We start from the raw sequence: 17,037 nt of genomic DNA on the forward strand, positions 1-17,037 counted from the left end.
ACATGCAAACCACCATGTACACAAACACACCTCCCACAGCACACTGACACACTGCTATAACATGCAAATAGTCACGTACATGAAAACACCTCCCACAGCACACTGACCCACGGCTCTATCATGCAAATAGTCATGTACACAAAAACAGCTCCCACAGCACACTGACACATGGCTATAACATGCAAACCGTCATGTACACGAAAACATCTCCCACAGCACATGGACACACGCTGTCAGAAAGGCATGCAGTACTCTGTGAGGACAGGACAGTGTGGAGAGACAGGAAGGAATTGTGGAGAAAAGGGCCTGTGTGTGGGGGGTCAAGACCGAACATTTAGGTAGAGAGTCCTTGCAGAGGAAACCATGCAAGCATGCCCTCAGGCAGCAGGGACGGGGCGTGGCTGGAGGACTGGTGGCCAGAGGGCAGAGGCAGAGAGGGCAGTGTACGAGGTGAGCATGAAGAGGACGTCACTGCACCAGAGAAAAAGGTGCTCCTCCCACAAATGGAAAAGAGTCCAGACATTTCTTCAAGGAGAGAAGCCATGAGAGCTTCTTCAATTCCTACAATGTTTGGGGAAGCTGTGCATTTTCTTCACAAACTCATTCCTTAAGAAACACTGCTCTATGCGTTACACAAGACAGAAAATCTCAGTTAGTACTAACAGATCCTTAGCACAGGATGTCCAGAGCAGGGGCGCTGTCAGCAGAGGCTGTCTGGGGGCCGTGGTGTCAGGGGCTCCACATAGGCTGCAGCACAGGAATGGAGGAGGCTGAGAGTGAATCAGGCTTCCCTGCAAATGAAGCTGGGGGGAAATGCCTTGCCTACAGAGCTGGTGATGAAACACATACACAACGGACAAGCCAATAGGTAACTATTGCTCACTATCAGCGTAAAATACAGACTTTTTTTTCTTAAAAATCATAGACAAAACACAGTTACATAATTTAATGGCTATATCTTTCCGGACATACTATGTAACCTTGGCTTATATTCCTTGCTTAGAGATGTTTTCCAAAGTTCTGGTGCAATAAAAAAATTAAATTATGAGTATTCCAGTGGTATTGTTGAAATGACAGTGACCAGCAAATGCTCCTCTGTTTGGATGTGGTAACATGGAAACTATTCTGCACTGTTAACTCAGTTCACCAATTCACCACTCTCAACAGCTGATTCTCCTGCAGCACAGAAGACTTTCTTTTGTTTATGAAGCAAATTTCCTCTTCACTCCAGGCATTTACCACGGGTAGGCCACCCTAGCCTGCATCTAATCATCACTTTGATCTTTCTTCACAACCTGCATCCTAAGTAATTTTGTCTCCAGTTTCCCTGCACCTAATTTCTCAATCTGTTATTGACCTTTTGCACATTCCCCTTCTGGTGTGAATTACTTTTGCTGACTAAACTCAGGCATGTTACCAAAACTATAATTTGAGCTCACCCCTGTGCTCACATCTCAGGCTGACTGCATGGCCTAATCTCAACAGAATCCTCCCAGTTCAGGGACCCACTCCCGGAAGGTCAGGCCAGTGATCCCATCAAATTCATCCCACGCAGGTGAAGACAGCTCCTCCCTCAGAAGATGCTGGCTGCAGCCAGCTTGAGGAGAGATCAACTCTTCCTGTGCAAAAGCACGAATATGCAGTGGCTGAAGTTTACTGGAATTTCCCTCCAATTACGTATGTTTATAATTCCATCTGCAAAAACCAGCGGTAGGCTGAATTGGCAAGCATTACCTGGCACTGTATTTCCATTTTGCCCTATTAAAATAGACTAGAATTTAATTTTCAAGGATATCTCGGCACAGATGCTTAAATTGAATGTGTGCTTCCTTAGGAATCAAGAAATAGCAATGCATGTCCCTAAGGATAAGTAGTCAGAATGAGAGAGAAAATCGTTTTTTAAAAAAGTACAGGTGGCTAGAGCAGCATAAGCCTTATTAGGTTTAAAGGAGGTCCACAGACAAAATAGGATGAAGACATTCATAAAGAGTTTCCTGCAGGGTTACCATACTTTTTCACAGAAGTTAGTGGGGTTTAAATATTGCATGTTCTCACTTGTAAGTGGGAGCTCCAAGCTATACACGGAGCACATGTGGATGCGCACATGGGAACAGCAGATGCCATGAACTACTGGGTGCAAAGAAGGGAGGGGCATGCACTGAAAAGCCACCCGGGGATACGGTTCTCACCAGCCGCACGCGACAGACTCTGTAATGGACCCGCATGTGGACGTACCACCACATCTAAAATAAAAGTTTTTTAAAAAGGAGCAGTTATTTTGACTGACTTTTATTAGTACTGCAACTCTTCTTTTCCTGGATCTATGAGTCCTAAATGGGAAGGTAGTGGCCACAGGGTACCGTAGTACAGATAGTTTTTGAAGATAGCAATTAAATACATGAGGGAATGGCTCCTTTTCAAAGTCATGAACAAGAATCCAGAAAGCAGGTTGTTCCAAGACCATGCTGTGAAAGGAAAAATGGGCCTTTAACAGGGGACAGGGGTCCTGCCAACCTTATTTCCGGCTCTTGTACTTTCTCTTTCACCTCCCCTGTGATCCCATGGACTGTCAAATTGAAATGAGTTAAACTTGTTCACATTAAGGCATTAAGCTGCTAACAGCTTGTGTTCTCTCTTCCACTGGTGTTTGCCCTTTGATAGAAAATATGCCCTAAAAATGAGTGGTTTAGGGAAGCTAATGGAAGAGGTTCAGGCTGGAGGGCCAGGCCCTCAACCACCTGAGGCTCAATGCGCTCAGCTCACAATCAGCTCAGAAAGGAGCCTGATCACCGATTCTCAAAGTGTGGGCCAAGGATCCCTGAGCATCCCGAGACTTTCTCAGTGGCTGCAGGAGTCCAAAGTGACTTTTATAATAACACCAAGATGTCATTTGCCATGTTTACCCTCATTCTCTCGCAAACATACAGTGGACTTTTCTAGAAGATTCATGATAGGTGACTTCATAACAGATGAAATGCAGAAACAGGATAATCCAGATATCTTTTATTAAGCTACATATTAAGGAGATTTGCAAAAATGTAAAACAATTTCTCTCTTCTCAACACATTTGTTTGGTTTTAAAATAAATATAACAATAATATAAAATTAAAATAAATTTACAAAATTAAATATACTTTGAGAAATAAAATTAATTTTGAATAAATTAAAACAAAAATTAAATAGAAATTTCATTTTTTAAAATTTTCATTAAAATGTTATTTGAAATGTTGGTAGTTGTTATTTAAAATTAATCAATATTTTAAATATTTTGGCATTTCAAATCGTAATATGATAAGTATGTTTTTAGATACATTTTTATATAAACAAATTATAAATTTACTTATTTATATTATTTTTATCTATAGATTTTAATAAATATTTATTTTTATCCCATAAAAATGAAAGCTTTTCAGGGTCTGCAAAACATTTTAGATTGTAAAGAAGTTCTGAGACCAAAAAGCCTGAGAACCAGTAAACCATGTTCTTACTCTGACCCTGACCGTCTTCTGTGGTTTACCTGTTCAAGACTTCTGGGTGATCTTTGGCTGACATTAATCAAATCTGCATCCCATATGTTTAATAAAAACAGGAAGAGAGAGAGAGGGAGGGAAAAAAGGAAGGAAGGAAGGGAGGGAGGGAGGGAGGGAGGGAAGAAGGAAGGAAAATGAAGAATAGATGAAGTGAATAAAGGAAACCTAATGAGCTACCCATGGGGAATGCACTGCAGGGACCACAGGGATGTCTATTCAGTGCACACCAGGTTCACAGACAACACCCAGCTGTGTTCATAACCAAAATGCTTCAACTAGACGTGCTGCGCCCTGGATATCTGCCACATAAACCCGACCTGTGTTCGTTTACTGAACATGCTGTAGATAGATTTGCCCTTAAGACGTTTTGTTTGCTGTACCCTTTGTTTTACTAAAAAAAAAAAAAAAATTAATTGCCAGCATTAAATTTAGAAAGTTTTATCTAAAAGTTCGTATCTCCATTTAATCTTGAAATTTGAAAATAACTGGTAGGACAGTCACCAAGGACCTGTGACGAACAGCGGGCTGGAGCTGTGGAGCCACTGCCATCGCAGTGGGCACCACGTACAAATGTCCGCTGGAGTCCCCTCTGACCTGCCCCAGTCTTCCCTGTTACCTACCTCACCCTGCAGAACTCTGAGATGAGGCTGTCTTGAGATCGTCTTTAAAGATGAGCATATGAGAAGAATGTTCTGTGCCAGCAAAAATCTAAATTAAAAGGCAAAAAAGTCTCCCAATCTCATCACTCAGTGGCAGCCATCTACATTTTGGTCTGTTTTTTGGAAACATTTTTTCTTATGTTAGTATTACATACTTAGGATCATATATGGTATATGACTGAACACAAATGAGAATCCTTTTGTACATCCACAAAGTCATCGTGTTTCCCACTTTAGAGTCAGTATTGACTTGCCATTAAAAACTCTTTGGAACATAGTGTTAAATCCTGCATAAGGCACCACTGTGTGCATGTGCACTAGTTCACTTCACGACTGCTACCGTTAAATATTTAGATTCATTTTTTTCTTACTGTAAATAGTAAGGATAAACATCTTTATAAAATAGTTATTTATACTTAGGATAAATCCCAGAAGTGGGTGAAAGAATACACATACTTGAAGAAAAGTGTTTACTATGTATATCTTCTTTCGCTTGCATGGAAATATAATAAGTTTATTATTTTACTTTTTGTAAAATTTTCAATTAGAAGTTTATTTTTTCAAAATTTATGTTCTGTATTAGCCAACAGAAACATGTAGCTGAAATATGAATCCCTAAAATACATTTTAAGTGTTACTTTAAACATATTGGGCTGTCTATGCTACATGGCACAGAAACATAAAAATCATGGATTTGGTCCAAATGTTTGCATAATACCATTCTTTGTAGGCTGGTGCTCTCATTTTTTTAATTCCTATGATGTATTCAGAATTTTTTTGCACATCCATTAGGACACTTTTGGACTGTGATGTCAAGATGATCATTCTAACAGGCTGCTATTTTTTTAACTGCAGGCAGTGTCCACTTGAGAGGCTTTATAAAAGTTCTAGACAAACTTCTCACTTTAAAATGTGCATGTCTGACACGAAGTGGACATTCAAATTGGCTGGTAATCAGATGAGTGTGGGAAAGCTTTCACTCACTGAGAAGAAGGGCAGAAATTAGCATAAAGTCATGGAGTAGGTATGGGCAGCAAGGAGCCAAGTGCAACCTGACAGAAAAGGAAACACGAAGAAGGAAACCCCATCTCGGGAAAGCCAGGAAAACCACACACGATGCTGCTCGCCACAAAACATGTGACTAATGCAATCTTTATATACACATACATAAAGCAGAATTTGCATCATATTATCTTCAGGTTAAGCGTGGATCAACCCCCAAACAAGAATTCTATGATACAGACTTAGAAGAGAACCTTAGCATACAAAAAACAACTTCTAAGTCAATGGACGAACACTCTGACCCTCACGGCCAATGCCTACTGACCAGAACACAGTGCAGTAAAAAGCAACCCCAGAGAAGGAACAGGGATCGGGAAACGAGACAGTTTGGTCATCACTTCTCTTGGAGAAACAAGATGCATGATTTTTATTAACAGGCACAATCCCTTTATGTAAGGAAGCTGATAAAAGGTAATAGGGTGATTTCATGCTTCAGTGAGAGGAAGTGGGGTGGCTCTCTACCCTGAAGCCGCTAGGTCTCTTTCAAGCACTGCGTGAAGCATATTTGCTATATATATACTACAAATAGCATCTTAGTTATATGAAAGAGTCAGTCCAGCTCCCTGCAAAAACGCTCTGTGAAAATCCAGCGTGCATCTCACACACTTCACATGCTCAGGGCCCATCAGCTCATGCGGTCATGTCCGATATTGACACTGACTATGGCAGTCACAATGACATCAGTCTTCGTTCTTTCATACCATTTGGTACTTCACCATACACTGCTTACCCAAGACAATTTTCAGGTTGCACTGCTATCTCTGAATCTCCTTAGAAAGAGGAAATCTTCCTAGAAAGATCTTAGGACATGCAACCAAGTATGAATTCTCCTTAGAAAGATCTTATGACATGTGACCAAGGTCCATAAGATTCTGATATTTGAGCCTGTTTTATTCATCATAAAGTTCTGGAGATGTAGATTCCGTTGTTTTTTTGACTCACAACTGTTATTTACTCATTCGATCAATAAATCTGTATCGAATGCCTAGTATGTGCCAAGTGCTTCTTGGCTGTGGTCATAAAGCAGCAAATGAGACACACGTGAGGTCTCATGAGGAAAACTAAGCAGGGCAGATAGAGTGCCAGCCTGCCACGCAAGCACCGTGACCAAGGAAGGCCACGAGCAGGACCTGCAGGAGTGGGAGAGTTGCCACAAGGACGCTGAGAACGGATGTCACAGACAGAGGCACAGAGGAAGGAGCGTAACCCAACGCGCCTGACCAGCAGCAGGCCGAGGAAAGGGCGGGGGCCACCAGATGGAGGGTCTTTGCTTTTACTGAGTGAGTGGGAAGCCATTGGACATTTTTACAAAGCACTGATTTACTAGGCCTGCCTTTTAGCAGGATCCCTGCGTAACAAATACAGGACTAAACAGTTAAGAGACTACGCCATAATCCAGGGGCGAGTTGATGGTGACGGTGACCTGGACCAGCAGTAGCAAGACAAGCAGTGAAGAGGGGTCAGATTATGCATCTATTTGGAAGGTGACAGCACAGAAATTCCAGACAGATTAAATTAAATGCAGTGGAGACTCAAGGGAGTATGAGGATTATCTCCAAGGTACATGCATACACCCACCTGGAGTTCAAGGGTGGGGTCTGGAGTAGGCGTTCAAATCTGGGATCATCGACATGTGGACAGTGCTTTAAGCCATGAGGCAGTTTGAAATCCCTGAGGGAGTAAACGCAGGTAGAGAAGATGTCAGAGGACGGACCCCCAAGGTGTTGCAGTGTGTAAAGGACAGGATGGACGGAAGGAACCAGCGAAGCAGAGGGAGAAATGAAGCCAGCAATGAAGGAGGGAAACCAGGGAGCCTTTGGTGTCATGCAGCCGAGGGAGAAAGTGTTTCAATGTCAGGCAACGGCCCGCTGTGCAAATGCTACTCACGGCCAATGAGAAGAGGGCTCAGAATTGATCATTGGCTGTAATAACTCGGAAAATATTAACATTTTGAAATGAGCAAGTTCTGTGAAAGGAGAGAGCCAAAGGTCAGACCAAGTGGATCTGAGAGGAAAATTGAAGAAAGAAATTGAAGACAGTAAATATGAAAACCCTTTCAAAGAACTTCACTCTGAAGAAAGCAGAAACAGTGTAGAAGTTTGAGGAACCTAAGATAAGGACGGGTGGTGCTTAGATCGGAAAAATTCCACTGTGCATCTTGAAAGGAGCCTAACAAGCAGAGACGGAAAAATCGACATTATGGGAGGTGGGAGAACTGCTGGAATTGGAGAGCGATGCTGGGATTTAGTGCTCCAGTGTGACTTACGGGTGACAAAAAGACAGAATGTTTGGACGTAGACCCAGGTGGGGGTGATGAGGGAGCAGCAGCTTGCAGAGGCTGTCATCTTATTCTGGTTTTGCCTTAAATTTGTTTTGCTGCCGGGCGCGGTGGCTCACGCCTGTAATCCCAGCACTTTGGGAGGCCGAGGTGGGTGGATCACGAGGTCAAGAGATCGAGACCATCCTGGTCAACAAGGTGAAACCCCGTCTCTACTAAAAATACAAAAATTAGCTGGGCATGGTGGCGCGTGCCTGTAATCCCAGCTACTCGGGAGGCTGAGGCAGGAGAATTGCCTGAACCCAGGAGGCGGAGGTTGTGGTGAGCCGAGATCGCACCATTGCACTCCAGCCTGGGTAAAAAGAGCGAAACTCCGTCTCAAAAAAAAAAAAAAAAATTTTGTTTTGCTTTCAGTGAAATATACCCCAAAGTCATCAACTGAGAGTGAGGATGGGAGAGGAAACGTTGGAGGCTTACACGGAGGGAGAATCTGAAACAGCTTCCAGAAGCACGAAGGAGTGTGGGAAGGTGTTGGAACGGCAGGTGTGCCAGGAGCCTGCTGGCCGTTCCTGACAAGGCCAGCTGCACTGATGGCTTAATATGTGTGACTATGACTTCATGTTATTTCTCATGTGTCACTGTTGCCTGTTTTATGGTTTACAAATTATTTTTAAAAGGAAAAGGCCTTAGATTTTAGTGCATTTAATGATGCTTTTGCTCATGTCTTTTTAACAAACAGCCCCACACTTTCATTTTGCCCTGCGCCCTGCAAATCAGACATCCAGCCACACTCAGCTCCGTGGAGAGCTGGATTTACAGGGCCTAGAGTTGTGCCAAGTACTTACAATAAGGACAGAGAAGAAAGGTTTGTTGAGAATATATAAAAAATGATGATTCTGAAGATCAACTGGGAGTAAATAGACTCCATCTTGCTCCAACTCAACACAACTTATACACAGCAGTGTGTATATGTCACATCATACCTCAGGGGAGGCGCATTCCCCAGGGCTCCTTGCACAGGATCCAGCAGTGCCTGAGCTAGCTCTCCTGTTCTTTGATAGAAGCACCTGAAATTTTACCTGCTGTGTCTGGTTACATGCAAACCTCTTATTAGCCAATAGTTAATTACTCCCAGTCAATGACTGGGTAGCTCCCAGAGTTTCCTGTGGAAAGCTATCTTGGATGGGTGGGCGAGTATATTGAACAACTTCTCCAGCTAACAAATCTCTTCACCATGTGCATGCCTACTTCATTACAAGTTCCCATTGGCATTCAACGTATTAGCTTTCTTTATTATTTTGTTAACATCAGACCATTTCCTAACTCACTAAAGCTTCTCCTATTACATATTACCATATGCCATAGTTACTTTTGTGTGTCAACTTGACGGGGACACAGGGTGCCCAGATATTAAGCCAAACATTGGTATGTCTGTGAGAGCTGTAAGAGTTTCAGGAGGACATAACATTTAAATTGATAGATTAAAGTCAATTGCCCTCCTAATGTAGATGAATCTTATCCAACCAATTGAGGCCTGAATATAACAAAAAGTCTGGCCCTCTCTGTGGAAGAAGGGAACTCCTTCTGCCTGGCTGCTTGAGCTGGAACATCACCAATCTTTTTCTGGCTTCTGACTCAAATGGAAACATTAGCTCTTCTTGGGTCTTGAGCCCACTGGCTTTTGAACTGTAAGTCACACCCTCAGCTCTCCAGGTTCTATGGCCATCAGACAGGCTAGAAGGATACCATCAGCTCTGCAAGCTCTCCAGGCTTCAGCTTGCCAACTACAGATCACAGGACTTCTCAGCCTCTATAATTGTGTGAGCCAATTCCCTACAATTAATGTCTCTGTCTACACCACACACACACACACACACACACACACACTTCTGTTTCTTTGGAGAATCCTGATTGATCTACTGTTATTCCTTAGTTTGTAGTTATTACTCTCATTTTTACAGTAATCACAATGTTCCACTGTTCATCTCAGCCATTGTACCACCACAGGCTGCACTCCAAATTCTCACCAGCTCAACTGGATATAATTCACAATAAAACCCAGGTAAAAGAACAAAAGGTGTCTTGTCCAAATCCCTCTGCAGAAACAATGTGAACATCTTCTATGCTGATGGCTGGTCAACAAAAGTAATCATCATACTTTTATATTCAACAAACATAAAAAAAGACTGAGAATTTTTACAATTATTAACTTTTTTGATTCTTAAAATATTCTTGTGAAAAAAGCATTATTATGCCCATTTAAACCTAAGGAAAAAAGAGGTTACATAACTTGCTTGAGTTCATACAGTTAAGAGAAAAGAACACAGGATTTGTGATTAAATCCTTCCATTTCTACTGGTATAAGTTACCTAAACTCTCTAAGGTTAAAATCTTTCAACCATGACGTGGGAATGATACAGGCGACTGCTGGTAGTCATGGGGAAAGTTCATGCAATTCACGCTATTACGTATGTTCAAATGCCCAGCGCAGCGCCTGGTGTTTTTTGATATTAACACGTTTTGTTTCTGTTTTCCTTTTTCTCTCTCCTCTGCTCCTTTTGTCTTTCTTACGAAAGGTGCTGAATTACATGGATGTCTCTGAAATAAGACTTAATATATTTTTTCAAATTCTGATTTTTTAAAAGCTGATCGTTTATACCAGGTCTCTTGTTTTGTGAGCCTGGTATTTGTTTTCTAAATCTAAATCTGAACATCTTTAGCAGCATATTGTTTCTAGTTTTCCATAGACCTCACTCTTCCCCATTATTCACATTTAGTCTGATTCACACATTCATATTACCTTCCGGTCCCTAAAAGGTTTGGAATTTCAGCCTCTGCAGTGAATCCACTGATTCTGTCACTTCGGTGACTTCATAACTTCCTGGTTTGGGCACAATGATCTAATTTTATTTTAAAACTTTGGAGAATGACACAAAGAAGAGTTATAATTTTTAATAGTTCAGGAATTCATGTTTTCACGGTCAAATCAAAGTTGCTTTCTCTGCTTCACCAACAAATGTTGTCACATCACCTACGTCCACAAGCTCGAGCTCAGCAGTAATTCATAACTGTCAATATACCCACCAACTCTAAAACAATCGGGGGGCGGATTTTAAATTACAACGAGGTACCTCATTTTCAAAGTATTGTAAAATCTGTTCTCTAACTCATGTGGGTCTTTTTTCTCTATTTCTTTTCTCTGGAATCCCTTCAAAATAACCATTGTAATTTGAGATGTGGACCATATAAAATGAACCAAATGATAAGATAATGGGCAAAAGCATTTCCAAAGTGAGACCAGCTGTCGATCTTGTCTTTGGAAGGAAGATTCTGGCAAACTTCCATTGGCCCCCAGCCTAGTTTTGTTTCAAACTGATTAGCAAACTTTCTAGTCAATCAATCCTGTCCCAAATTAAGTTGCTGGTAAGAAAAAAGGAGCCGTGTGTCTGATTTGCATTACAAAGCTCTCAGCATCTAAAGGCTGAAATGTGACTAATCTGAGGCTCCTTCATACTGAGTAAAAACAAGTCTTCTCTTCTCTCCCAATCAAGAAGAGACAAGTGAGCCCAGAGCATTTTAACCTACTAAGGAATAGACTAAAACTGAGCATTCAGATGTTTCTATATTTGTGGGCAGATGTAAGTGAATAGTTTTTACATAAACTGCATTTCTATTTTCACAAGTACCTTCACTAGCAAATTTTCACCGAGTTCTAATAGATTTGTGGTGTTCTAAGCACAGCTGTCTTTGTTACTGGCTAAGCATATTACTTTAGGCTTTTATATTTTGTAATGTTTCAGGAATTATGACGTGACCTACAACATATTCCAATCCACAGGACAATAATACTGAAATAAAATTCTCTCCTCCTCCAGTTTTCTGGAGATTTTTTGAAAATCGAATTTTATTCCAAGTTCCTGCCTGAAAGGATATTATTACCAGAGTAACAGACTAATCTGTAGCCTGAGAGCACACAGCAAAGTTTGCATTAGGAGAGGCCTAAGACACCATGTAGGCCAATGCTGTGGTTTTGGAGTTCAAGACACTGTGGCTTAGGGACAATAATGGATCTGTCTCACATCACAACACAAACTGGTATCAGTTCTTGAATGAAAATGTAGGTCTTCTGACTCCTGCCCAAATGCTTTTTTACTCTAAGAATGACAATTTTGTGTTCTCGGAAGGCCTAAGGTATTTTCCCGGAGTAACTTAGAAGAGTCTGGCTCCTAATGAATAATTTAGTAATATAGAAATAAGATTTTTAAAAATATGTCTGAAATTGACTGTGTGACCCTGGATATAAAGTACGCAAGCAGGAGACAGATGTGGTGTGAAGCTGGTAGCAAGCCGCGACAAGCTCCGCGTGCCCGCACTAAAGACAACGTACTTTCCACCTCACATACTTTATGGCACTGTGAGTAGCGTGTTAAGTGTTCAAATCCTACAGTGCCGACAACATCCCAAGACTAGCTGTGTCAGGGTGTTCATAAGCCTGGGAGCTCATTAAGCTACAGAGCTCTTAAAATGTAGCAGGGGTAGAAAAAAAAAAGGAATCACACTCCTTATTACTGTCAACTAAAGAAAAAAGAAAAAATCTATCCCATCATAGATTTTGTTCTGGGGCCTGTGAATTAAACTGGAAAAAAAAAAGCAACAAAAATTAGCAAGAGGCAAAGGTACACAAATGTAATTGATGTCCTAATTTTACATGCATGGTGGTTACAGATAAGATAAGTGAAAAACCCAAAGCACTGGTTAGACTTAGGGGCTGATAGACCATTTTTGTAATTCTAGAATAGCTCCTACTGACCTTGGAAACAGCCCAATACTCCCAAAGACTGTTCTTTTGTATAAACATAGACACTGACTCTTCTGCTATTAAGGCTTGAAACTTGTATTTGTTTTATCTGAAATTGATATGTTGAAAAATTCATATGTTGAAACCTAATTCCCAATGCAATAATATTAAGAGGTGCAGTCTTTAGGAGGTGACTAAGTCATAAGGGTGGAGCCTTCATGAATGGGTTTAGTGAGTGCCCTTATAAAAAAGGCCTGGGACAGCTTGCTTCCTTCTTCTGCCATATGAAGACATAGAGAAGATCATCTATGAGGAATGGGCCCTCAGTAGGCACCAAATCTACTGCTGCCTTGAGCTTGGACGTCTAGCCTCCAGAACTACTAGCAATAAATTTCTGTTGTTTTATAAATTACACAATCTAAGGTACATTGCAGCAGATACAGACTAAGATAGCCATCTTTCAGGCAATTACCTCTGTCTCAGTTTTGTAAAACTGGAAGAACAGAACTTAAGTTTTGTGGCATAAGATGACATGAAATAAATGGATATAAAGTTCTCAGCACAGTGCCTAGCAAACAATAAGACCAGCAAATGTTAGAACTAAAATATTAATTACCATTTGCTGCTGCAGTAGATTTTATGTAGAAAAATAGAAGGATGTAGGCTAGTAAGTGGTCAGGTCCAATCAGAAAACCAGCCATTATAATGTGTGCTATCAAATCTATTGTATCTCCAAGTGTGTGTTCAAAAAATGCCCCGAAGTCAAGCTGTTGCAGGAAGAGCTAACAACGGCTCTCATTAGCTGATCATCATGGCCCTTCAACCACCTCTGTCCTTGTTTGGAAATTTGCTATCTGTGAGAAGAGAAAGAGACTTTCATAACGGCAAATCATTGCTTTGGATTTGCACTTTTGGGGAGGCACTGAATACTAATGAATTTTGCTTTGTGCTAATTAAACTGAAAGGGCAAAATATGATAGTTGGGATTCATTTCTGATTCAGCAGATAACTACCAAAATTGCAACTATCAGTAAAGCACTTCGATGAACACAGGAATGAAGGTGGAGAACTGCTCTAAATGCCTCCGAAATCAATACCTCTCTCATGTATCTTACAAGTAAAAATGTCATTTTGAGGGTTTCTTTAATGTGGAAAATTATGCTTAGAAACAAGAGATGCCCACTGGTTTGATCTGCAGTTATATCTACTTTCATTGTCTATCATGGTTACTGATAATTCTTGGCAAGACTGTTTAACTTGTATGATGTAATATCCAACCTTTTAATGAAGTTATTCTATATATGTCTCATTCTAAATCCCAGCATCCATGCTCTTCAGAGGCCAGGTTTTGTGTTTGTCTACCTGCCAAAAGTAATCATAATGGAATCCAACGCACAGACAACAAACATGGGTTGAATAAATCGCAACTATCGAAAAGGTCAAACATGCTTCCTAGACAATAGGGTATTTTGCGCAAAGAATATCTAAGAATTCACAATATTAGATGAGAGACTGGAATATCAGACACATTGAAATAACCTCCAGTTGCTAATACAATGCACAAAAAGAGTGTCTCAAGAGATTCATGAATAGAATGTGCACGAAATGACCATAGTTCCCTCAAAACTCTAAATATCTATGATACTCTACCAATGCTTTATTCACAAGCATATATTTTAACAGTTCTCACCAGATTCTGTTTTACTCACTTTTGAAAGGTCACCTAATTTTTTACAGTGAGCTAATTACTGTAGTGAGCAAAATAGTCATGAATGATTGCAGGAGACAATACTCTCCTGTCACCCTTCTAAAAGCTAAGGTGACACCAATTAAATTGAGGGTGACTGATAATTCTCTTTTATTACTACACCTGTATTCATATTTATATACTTTTCATTAATGCTCATAGAGTCAGCTAAAAGATACAGGGGAACTAAACTCAGCTCATTAATAACATTTAGAAGTTGGTTTCCAGACTCTACTTGCTAATTACTCTCTGCCACCATGAAGGCGTTTTAAAGCAGCATAGATGAGCGGATAAGCAATGAAAACCAACCGTCCAGAAATAAACCTCGAAAAAGGAAAGGAAAGCAGACAAGATAAACAAGATCAGCGGCCAGCAGCCTTGTCAATGCTCCACTGTCCCAGTAGTCCTTTTAGCTTATTAATGTTGGCTGGGGCTATTCTCACGGGACTTGCTGGTATAAACGGCTCATTGTCCATTAGCCAGAGGGAACAGCACTCTTATTGCCAGCAACCTGATTAAGAATTTTGAAAACAAGAGACGCAGCAGGTAATGAGCTTTCTGCATGGGCCCTCTGCACTCTATAACCACTCGAGCTTTCAGAGCATAAAGACATGACCTTTTCAGCCCGTGTGCTTTCTGTGCTGTACAATGCTAGTAGGTTCAAGGATAATGCCTCCAGAACCCTCCTCTGGCTCCCAGCACAAATGAGGTCATCGCGATGGAAACGATTAGTCCGACTCATTTTACTTACTCTAAACACAGGAGCACCAATGAGTTTCCTCCACTTACATGTTTCTTTTGAGTGTATGTGTCTGTCTGTCATTCAAAAGTATGACCAGCTGCCACCTTTGCAGCCTTTTCCTGGTCAACTCTTGGTCACTTTCAACATTTTCCTGACATTCCAGCCGAATGGTAATCATTAATCCAATTTTTACAATAATAATTTAGAGCATTCTATGATTCCAGTTTTCAAAAGGTACAATATACGTAATTCCCTTAAGATACTGATAATTATTGAAAACACAATACTGATAATTCTCTACTAAAGAGTAAAGCAAAAGCTAAAACGTTATTGATGCTTTCTTATTCTGTATAGAAAATGATTTTTCATAGTGTTATTGACTGCATTTCATCTGTTTTGCATATTGTTAATGAACCTTGCTCTCTTTAAAAAAAATCTTTCTTTTAAAAAAAAAAAAACTAACTTATTTCCTTGACATCAACATATGCTATGTAACTGCCAAATAATGCCACCTCTGGGGAACAGTCTTTGATATCCTCTCAAGTAATTCTTTCCTCTGTGATCACTTGCTCTTTTCCACTTTCGTGTTATCTTTTGTGCATTTGTATTTCATATCAGTCCATGGTTGTGGCATACACACAAACAATTTTTATAGGTGTAATTATTCTTGGTGTGAAACTGCATACCCAATTGAATTCATACCTGAATGCATAATGCAGTCACCCACTACCACAAATTTTGCAGTTGAGTTTTCCACATTTGGGGCAATTACAGGGATCAGCATATCCCTGTAATGGATCCAGAGAGTAATGGATAAGCGTCGTGCTAGGAAAACTGCCTTTAAGATCATGGTATCTGCCCTGCGAGGTAAGTATGAAACTGGGTATTTCTAAGGCACATTGAAACAAACCTCCTTTTTAGCAACAAGTTATGGGTGTTTTGAAAAGCCATGATTGCAAAACACATAAAAATAGAAGATAAACTACAGTAAACATGGATCTAAGTGCATAGTTGTGCTTCCAAGAGAATAAGAGAAATACCCAGGGGGAAAATGACAAAGCAGAAAACCTGAATGGTCAATGAGTACAAAAACCACGACTGCTCTGGAAACATTTGCAAATCTCAAGAATCTGGAGACTTGAATTTGAAGGCTGTGCAGCATAGCAGAAGACAAGGCTTTAGGTCACTGCAAGTAGATACCTCTGCAGAAATTCAGAACTCATAAATCAAGAATTAAAAGCTTCTAACAAAAGTAAAGAGATTTTTAAAAAAAGAAACTTGTTCATCTCATGTTTATTGCTGCATTATTCACAATAGCCAAGAGGTAAAAGCAACCTAAATATCTGTCAACAGATGACTGGATTTTAAAGAGTTGTATATAAACAATAAATTATTATTCAGCCTTAAAAAAGAAGGAAATCATGTCGTATTCATAATATAGATCAACTTTGGGGATATTATACTAAGTGAAATAAACCAGTCACAAAAATACAAACACAGTATGGCATGAGTCTTCCTATATGAGGTTTTTAAAGTAGTCAAACTCTTAGAAACAGAAACAGAAAATAATCGGTGCCAGGAACTAATGGAAGGGGAAAGGAGGAGTTGTTCAATGGGTATAAAGTTTTATAAGTGAATCCCAAACTCTAATCCTACTCAGGCTGGTACAGAGGATAGAAACAAAGGTAAGATTATAGATTTATGAGCAATAAAGAGTAGTGCAAACCAAACATTCTATTCCTAGCCAAACTGTCAGTCATATATGGAAACAAAAAGAGAAAAAGAGTCTCAAACGTGCAGGACCATAGTACTTATCCTTTGTACAACATTACTGAAAAATTATTCTCCAAATTAAAATAAATGTGGCCAGACACAGTGGCTCACACCTGTAAGCCCTTTGGGAGACCCACATAGCTGGATCACTTGAGGCCAAGAGTTCAAGACCAGCCTGAGAAGCATGGTGAAACCCCGTCTCTGCTAAAAACACAAAGATTAGTCGGGCTGTGGTGGTGCATGCCTGTAGTCCCAGCTGAGGCAGGAGAATCACTTGAACCTGGGAGGCAGAGGTTGCAGTGAGCACGCCACTGCACTCCAGCCTGAGTGACAGAAGGAGACTATATCTCCAAAAAGAAAAAAAAAAACCAAGCAAATAAAAAAATACATTTTACACTGGCAAAGATCAAATTATTTGTGATTATAATACTTATTATTTATTGAGTAT

The 17,037-nt window shown here is 40.3% G+C and overlaps 1 pseudogene; it reads right to left on the reverse strand.

Moving 5' to 3' along the window:
* Positions 1–15,515: 15,515 nt before the first annotated feature.
* On the reverse strand, positions 15,516–15,691 carry LOC120363872 (U1 spliceosomal RNA; annotated as a pseudogene).
* Positions 15,692–17,037: the final 1,346 nt, after the last annotated feature.

This window comes from Saimiri boliviensis, chromosome 3 (genome assembly GCF_048565385.1).
Source record: "Saimiri boliviensis isolate mSaiBol1 chromosome 3, mSaiBol1.pri, whole genome shotgun sequence".
NCBI lineage: Eukaryota > Metazoa > Chordata > Mammalia > Primates > Cebidae > Saimiri > Saimiri boliviensis.